The 8913-nt window shown below is 35.2% G+C and overlaps 1 long non-coding RNA gene across 1 annotated transcript; it reads left to right on the forward strand.

Annotated features, from left to right (window-relative positions):
• Positions 1 to 1365: 1365 nt before the first annotated feature.
• On the forward strand, positions 1366 to 8663 carry LOC112945744. Its single transcript, XR_003249074.1, has 4 exons — positions 1366 to 1398; positions 4900 to 5024; positions 7646 to 7742; positions 8646 to 8663. It is a non-coding gene; the product is annotated as an uncharacterized LOC112945744 (long non-coding RNA).
• Positions 8664 to 8913: the final 250 nt, after the last annotated feature.

Here is an 8913-nt window from a genome sequence, read left to right on the forward strand (position 1 = left end):
TTTTATTTAATAAACAATCTGAAATGGACATTACATGTTTATATGGAAATTAAAGTATGTTTATAGCAAGGTTAAGTTTCATATATTACATGCATGTTGTCTTCAGGAGATCTTTTCTGTTATTCTTGAAAAGGAGGAAAACCCGCTTTCTAATAACTGAGATGGGTTTCAGTCTCCCTCTTCTAGAATAAGTAGAATATATCATATGTATATCTCAAAGTTACTAAACGGAAGATATTTTTGATTATCTTCTATTTGCAAAAATACTGATAGGCATTTTTAGTGCATTTTACTAGAAACGGGTTATGATAGCTTTTTATTTGCTTTGTTTGAGTAGGTGAATCCCTTCCATTGAGCTCAGGTAACCAGATCACGGTTAGATTTACTTCAGTTGGACCAGTAACAGCTAAAGGATTTCATTTTGTTTATCAAGGTGAGACAGTCTGAAAATATGTGTAAGTTAATTTTTCTATTTACAAACCAAATCAGAAAGGAATACAGAATACAGAGAAAAGTGGCATGCTGGTGATAATGACTGTAGCCTGTTGATATATTTCACTATTTCTGCAGGTTTTTCAGCACCATTCTTTTATCCATATTTTAAAGATTAAATCAGATACTTAAGAGGTATGGGAGTGATTTCAAATTTAAGATGATAGTTTTACAAAACAGATGTTTCTGGCTTTGTTAGCCTGGCTGACTGGTGTTTGATCCATCTGACTGCTAAACTGGCATATCTTTCCATTTAAATATGAATATCTGGAAATAATATTACCTGTGGGTGAATCAGTGAGCTTTCTGTTATTAAGATACTTCTCTTGATTTGCATTATTTGCTCTTTTATGGATAAGACATGGAAAAGATTATGCACTAATACTTGCAACTGTAACTCATTCTTCCATTAAATTTGAATCCTGATCTGACAGGCAGAGTCCATATTCAGAAATCCACGGGAATAAATATAAATTTTATCTGACACATAAATATTACTTGGAAACCATGCGTTAGAAGGTTAGAAGAACATAAAAAGTACACAATCCCTATTCTGAACATTCATTTAGGGATTATGCAGATATTCTGAACTGGCATGTAATAGAATGATACTTCTAAAGATTTTCAATATTCGTGTTTCAAAACCTGTATTCCTCCACCAAGTATAAAATTAGGATTCCAAAATTAATTATATTTTTGCAGCTGTTCCAAGAACAAGTGCTACACAGTGCAGCTCTGTGCCTGAACCAAGATTTGGAAAAAGAATTGGTAATGAATTTGCAGTTGGTTCACTGGTTCTTTTTGAGTGCAATCCAGGATATATCCTCCATGGGTCAACAGCAATTAGATGTGATACTGTACCAAATGCATTGGCACAGTGGAATGATTCTCTCCCTACATGTGTTGGTGAGTTCTTAAAGCTTTTTTTTTTTTGTAGAACTAATTATTGCCTAAAGTACAGATCATTACCTCTGCTTAAATGTGTTCTCTCTTTGTCATCCTGCTTGTTTTTATTCCCTTTCATCTTCATTCAAGGTTAAGATGTTATTCCTCTTTCTATTGCTATTTCTATTCTATGTTGCTATGACATTTCACTAGTTTCACGAAGGTACCCTGCTGCTATAAATTATACGTTAGCTTCTTTTACATTAACATCAGTGACAAGCCCTGGTTGTGCCTTAATCAAGTCTCCGAAGCAGCGCTCTCTGCCTGCAAGACTAAAATGCTCTCACCCTTCAAATCTTTGACAAGATATTGCAAATTATTATGAACAGTGCTACTGTATTAAAGAGTTAGAAATAGTTAATCTAATATTACGAGGGAAGAGCCGTGGATGTCGTCTACCTTGACTTCAGCAAGGCTTTTGACACCGTCTCCCATAATATCTTCATATGGAAGTTCCCGGAGACTGGACTAGATGAGTGCACGGTGAGGTGGATTGAGCGCTGGATGGCAGAGTTCAGAGGGTGGTGATAAATGAGGCCGAGTCCAATTGGAGGCCTGTGGCCAGTGGTGTCCCCCAGGGGTCTGTACTGGGCCCGGTGCTGTTCAACTTGTTCATCAATGACCTGGACGAGGGCACTGAATGCACCCTGAGCAAGTTTGCGGATGACACCAAGCTGGGTGGAGTGGCCGACACTCCGGAGGGCTGTGCTGCCATCCAGAGGGACCTGGACAGACTGGTGAGTTGGGCAGAGAGGAACCYCATGAGGTTCAATAAGGACAAGTGCAGGGTCCTGTACCTGGGGAGGAATAACCCGAGGCATCAGTACAGATTAGGGGTCGACATGCTGGAAAACAGCTCCACAGAGAGGGATGTGGGAGTCCTGGTTGACACCAAGTTAACCATGAGTCAGCAGTGTGCCCTCGTGGCCAAGAAGGCCAATGGGATCCTGGCCTGCATCAGGAGGATGTTGCCAGCAGGTCAAGGGAGGTGATTCTGCCCCTCTACTCAGCTCTGGTGAGGCCACACCTGGAATATTGTGTGCAGTTCTGGGCTCCACAGTATAAGAGGGATGTGGAGGTCCTAGAGAGGGTCCAGAGAAGAGCAACTATGATGATTAAGGGAATGGAACATCTCTCGTATGAGGAGAGGCTGAGTGAGCTGAGCCTGTTTTCTCTGGAGAAGAGAAGGCTGAGAGGGGATCTGATTAACATATATAAGTTCAGGAAGGGAGAATGTAGGGAAGAAGGGACCAGGCTCTTCTCAGTGGTGGCCAGCGATAGGACACGGGGAAATGGGCATAAGCTGAAACACAGGAAGTTCCATCTCCAGGTGAGGAGGAACCTCTTCACTGAAGGGTGACAGATCAGTGGAACAGACTGCCCAGGAAGGTTGTGGATTCTCCTTCTCTGGAGGTCTTCAGAACCCTCCTGGATGCCACCCTGTGCCACATGCTTTAGGTGTGCCTGCTTGAGCAGGAAGGTTGGACTAGATGATCTCTAGAGGTCCCTTCCAACCTTGAATGTTCTGTGATTCTGTGTCATAAAAAGCAGTRATTTTCTAGAGCAGAAAATACATTTTGTCTACTTTTAATCACACAAGATTAAATTCTCAAAATTATATTCTTATATTATAGTGTGTCTATTGGCATTAATAAACTGATTTGCATTCTTTTGAAATCTAGCTGACTGGGCTGACCAACCCTAGAGTAAATACATAAAATTCTATTAGTACTTTCTCTCTTCTTCCTCAGGTTTACATCAAGGACAGATATGGAACATTGTATGTTTTGATTTACATATTATGCTTTAATGGAGTTTAATGTGCTTCTTTTCCTCCTAATATAGAAAAAAAAGAAATGTGTATAAATTAATCCAAACTGGCTAGCATTTCCAGGGATGCTTTTACATCACCATATTTTTCACCTTTAATGTCTGTAACAGTATTAACTGCATTATATATTAATTTTGTGCAAACTGAATTCATTAAATACAATCTGAACACGAAGTCATCTGAAGAACTCAATTCGCAGGACAAACAAGAGACAACAATTTAGATAAACAGATAAAATAGATAAGCGATTTCATCAGTGTAATCAGTGTACTATTTATCCCCATGTAATAAATACCTTTTGGTTTTTGGATGTAACAGTTCAACAGAACATTGACATAAGTATTTTGGTCATTGACTACAATATTTTATTGGTATATTAAACTACCTGGCTCTAGAGCAGTTGAATTGAGAAAGGTTACAGGCCAAAATTATTTGTTATATCTGAAAATCATTGTGCCAATAAAGGTCACAAAATATATATGAAGTGAAAATTTCTTTAAAATAAATCAGTTTAATAATTGAAGTGATACACACCTGTACTAAATTGCCTTAACTATAATGAATGCTTTTTTTTTTTTTTTTTTTTTTTAAAAGATAGAAGACAACAATAATTCTGTCTGGGAATCTAGTTATGAGTTATTCTTTTCAGAATTTAAGACACAGTGGCCTTTAGTTTATCCATGTAGTTCTAGACAGATTCTATTAATTATATATTATATAAAACTTAGCTACAGTATTCATTACTATGAATACTCCTCTAGCAACTGGAGGAGTTGCGCTCCTCTACCTATTTTATGAATCCTCATATTTGTATCTGATTAAATCAATTTAGAACTTGCTAGTGTTGTGTAGAAATAATCCATTAGATTTTAAAGATTTTGATAAAACTTCTCATCAATCTTTTCCTTAAGCTTCTTATATACCAACAGAATATCTATATCTAGATTTCTTTGTCACTGTAAGAATATCTAAAGTTCTAGACTAGATACATTCAAGTTGAGCATTCAGAAAAGAAACCTAATGGTACTGAATGTGTCTATCATATTTCATGCATAAGATTTCTATTAATCCATAGATATGGATATGATGAGTGCAGTCATGCAAGCATTTACCAATTTCTTTGTAATATGATTGATCCGTAGTCTGTAATGACCCTGACCTCACAAAAGCAAAGAGAATAATCAAGGTCTTGAAACTGGTACTATTATTCACTTAAACAACAAAGTAGAAATATTAAAAAAAAAAAATCTTTTGCCTTTTTTTTTGGTCTTTTATACTAACACAATATGTAATTGTTCAAATTTCCTTCTTAACAGTTAACAATAATATATATTCATCAGATTACTAGGACCCAATAACATGGATTATACTTTTCTAAAGGTCAAGGAGAGATTGAAAAATATATTAAGCAGAAAAAAAATCAGAATTTAAATTTTTTCTTAATCTTTTTTGGTTATTTGAAACAAAATTTTCTGAGATATAAGATTTTGTTTTCCTGAGGTTTTTAATTATAGCATAAATTTGCAAAAGTTTTCAGCAATGGTATGAGGAAACTATGTAAGCTTTTATAATAACTTCTCTTACATCTGAGGCTTCATACTTCTCTTCTTGCCTTGCACATTTTCTTTCAGTGCCCTGTGGTGGAATTTTAACAAAGCGCAAAGGGACCATTTTGTCTCCTGGTTACCCTGAGCCTTATGACAACAATCTGAATTGTGTGTGGAAGATCACAGTACCAGAGGGAGCTGGAATTCAAGTAAGCATACTATCTCCTTGCCGTCATTATCATGCTCAAAACTGTTTCTCCTGATGAAAGAATCTGACAAGATCAACAGAGAGGAGCTTCTATGTTTATTCCTTCCCCCAAAAATGAATAATTTTCTTTTCAACAGAGTGGAGTTAAATTCACTCTTTTCATAAGCAGGCTATACATGCTTTCCAAGAAACCTTTTCTGTCATTTATTATACAATTATAAATGTTTGACGTGACTTAAAGATATTTCAATATATTTCAACATAAGGTGTGAATGGGTCATTTCAATGCTAACAAAATTCTAATTTACTGAAATGTAGATTAAGAATAGATTAAGAATAGAGTAGATTAAGAATGCAGATTAAGAATAAAATTGAAGAGATTATTTCTACTCTAGACATAGCTGTCTTGAAATACTGGAATTGCTGGAATCTCAGTAATGAAAATTAAACTGTAGAAGGATAGATCAGAGTATCTAAGCTAGACATTAATTGCTGTTCTGACTTAAGCACACATATTTGCGTTTTAGAAATGTTTTCTTTTATTGTGCAGTAGGTGACCGAACTGCTAACTCTGATTTTAAGTGTCTAACCTACATGATAATGTTTTGGTCCAGAGTCATAATAAAAAAATATATTTACTCTTTTTACTTCTTGTTGTCCAGAGCTTTTCCAGCTAAGTGGACTACTGTAAAACAGCCTTTCTTTCCATTGTGGATCATTTATTCATACTTGTAGAAATGTAATAACAAGGAATTTTTATGGGCATGCATAAAATTCAATGTATAATTCAATGTGCAGAACCTTGCATATTGCTGATGAAAAAGGACATTCATGAAGCACGATTATTGTCCTGGTCCTCTGAATCCTGCCTGATTTCAAGGCTAGCTTTGAGTAAGATAAAAGTCCTTGATACAATAAACTGAGCACACCTGCTGTAAGATCACTAAGACATAGTAATTCATCATACTATTTTTACCAACCATTTTAAGAACTGAGTTTGATTTTATCCAACCTGAGAATATAAATGTGGTTATTCAAGATACTTTGGTAGTTAATATTCTATTTATGTCAAAATATGAAAAAGTGTAAAATACATGGATTTTATCAGATTAATATTTATTCCTTCAAAGTAATGGAGATACTTTTCTCTTTTTTAAAGGAGACAAAAGAAATATATGCATATTCCTGTTGCTCCAGATCACTGCCAGAAATTATTTCTTTCTCTTTACTGATTATACAAGAAATTTAAGGAGACTAGTTTAACTTGTACTAAAAATAGGTATTTAAAATAAGGTGTTTCGTGCCTAATCTAAAAGTAGTGGACATGTCTAGCCCTGAATACACATAAAAAGTATGGGTTATTTCCAAATTTGCTCTGAAAGAGACTTGGGTACCTGCATTTTCAATTATGTTTATTTTCAGAAATATTCCTGACATAGTAACAGCACATAACTTTCACCTATACTCTTTGTGAATCAAAAAAATAAACAGAGAGGTTTTGATGTTCTCCAACATGTCAGATTCAGCCTTCTCCAAGCAACTGAAACACACAAACATTTTTAAAAAAGTCATCCTCTGCCTGTTGAACCTGATCAATTAAAAGCAAAGTGATAAGTCCTGTCTATGAAACGGGGGGCTGAACTCAGCATTTCCTTCAGTTAGAAGGTCTAACTCCACCTAGAATTGTATCTTTAATATTGTATCTGCAACAGTCACTTCTTCTGTTGAAGTATTTCCATTTTGAAGAAAAAGTAATAAATGAGAGGAAAAGAAACATGGTCCCGTAACCAAGTGGCAAAGGTGTTCATATGAAAGGGTGGCTTGAGATGCATCCTTGCTTCTGTAGATGTTCAAACATGTTTTGTTAAACAACTACTTTACTAAGAAAAAAAATCCATACCTTCCAAAAGAGTAAAGTGGACAGGGACAGTGGAACTAGTATTTCTCTGAATTGTAGTGAGTGCTGTCATTACACCACAAAAAAATTATACTCCCTCTTGCACAATATCTGCTTCCAACTTTCAATTTCTTCATATAAGGAAGGATGCTGTCACCTCCGGAAGAGATAAAGTGAATATTCTGCCTTCTGCTTGCAGCAGAAGTGATGGTTTCTCCTCAGAAGGAGAGTCAATGATGAAGGTCACCAAATACAGGAGGTTGCTCTTACCAAAAGGCAGGAGTGAACAAGGCAAGATAAATGAAGTTAAATCATACTGCTATAGCCAGGGATAAAATAGTGAGGAAAAAAAAATGCAGTAATTGGTGATCTTGTCTCTTGTTTTTCACTCAATGTCCTCCAAATTAGGGAACCGTATTCTATACCCAGATGATTCTTGTGGTTCTGTGACTCATTTCAGAGGTGATATGTAGTTGTGCCTAAGGCTCGTGGAATTTAAAAGTCTGAAATGGCAATTAATTTTTCTTTAAAAAGTTAGAATGCAATTTTATTCACAATGCTTATTTTCCATTCTATTTGAAAGTTACAGGAAAAAAAAAAACAGAACAAAACAAAACCCAATTTTTTTGTGTGATTGAAAATAACAGAGGTTACAATTTACAGTCTTTGTACTGTGTATAGTGAAAAAGAAGTTTATGTTCTTTACCTGACATTTTTCTTGATAGGTGCAAGTGGTGAGTTTTGCCACAGAACACAACTGGGATTCTTTAGACTTTTACGATGGTGCTGACAACAATGCTCCAAGGCTTGGAAGTTATTCAGGTGACTAAGATTTTACAATAAGTGTTTCAGAAGTATAACTCTTCCTTTATCTCTTTCTAGATTTTTTTTCTGTGTTTGTTTCTCCTATTATCAATAACAGGTTATATTGTAGTAATAGAATTTTAGTGAACAGTCATCTTCCAGTAGATTTTCATTAAAAAGAGAAAAAGAAAAAAATAGCATTCTAAGGTTTCCAGGTTACAGACATAATATTCTAGACATCATCTTTTATTAGTATCAAGATTCATTTGCTCTTATAGCAGAGTCCAGAAACATAGGCTGCTAACAGATATGATTCATGACATTATGTATGACTGACGGATGCATTCCTTATTGTAGGTAATCAAGACAGTTCTGCTTGTCTTTTTTTTTTTTTTTTCCCCTTTACATTCATATGTACAGAAAATGACTATTTAAGATTGCTGTCTTGCCATTCAAAATTTCTCATTAACATTTGCTCAAACCATTAACCACATATAAGGAATTCATTGCATTTCTAGCAACAGCCCTACGTAATAAGCTCAAAGTAACTTGGTATATTTACATGGAACTTTTAAAGTCAGACTAGATTCATGCTTTTGATTTATTTCTCCTTTTTTGATGAAAGCATGTGTTATAAATTTACTTAGACTCTTCTTCCCTGAATGCCCATAGTTCATCATCTGATGTTGTGGTACCCTGAAAATACAACAAGATTCTTACAAGGACAGATAGAAATAGATAATTCACCACCCAAGACGACAAAATGTCATGGAATTAGTTACATGACTTCTCTTTCTCTCTCACTCTGTCTTACTCTCATTCTTTCTCTCTTTTTTACATATAGACCTAATGTGAAATGCACATTTATGTGTGTATTTCAGTTTCTGTGCATTTCAGTAATATTTTATTTTCTCTTTTTAGGGACAACCATACCTCCACTTCTCAACAGCACGTCAAACAATTTGTACCTAAACTTTCAGTCTGACATTAGTGTTTCAGCTGCTGGCTTTCATCTTGAGTACACAGGTAATGTAGAAATGTCCAATTAACTAAGAGAGCTTTCTGTTTGCAGGCTGCAGGTGAACTTTAGTGAGATGGAAGAGGAATAGTAAGTCCTGCTGCTGAATATTGTCACTTTAAGTCATTAATAAAATTCTCATTTAATTTCAAGCTAGCATGATTAGGCCTG

Source organism: Nothoprocta perdicaria, unplaced genomic scaffold, assembly GCF_003342845.1.
Source record: "Nothoprocta perdicaria isolate Ctin4 unplaced genomic scaffold, notPer1 scaffold_199, whole genome shotgun sequence".
Classification (NCBI taxonomy): Eukaryota; Metazoa; Chordata; class Aves; order Tinamiformes; family Tinamidae; genus Nothoprocta; species Nothoprocta perdicaria.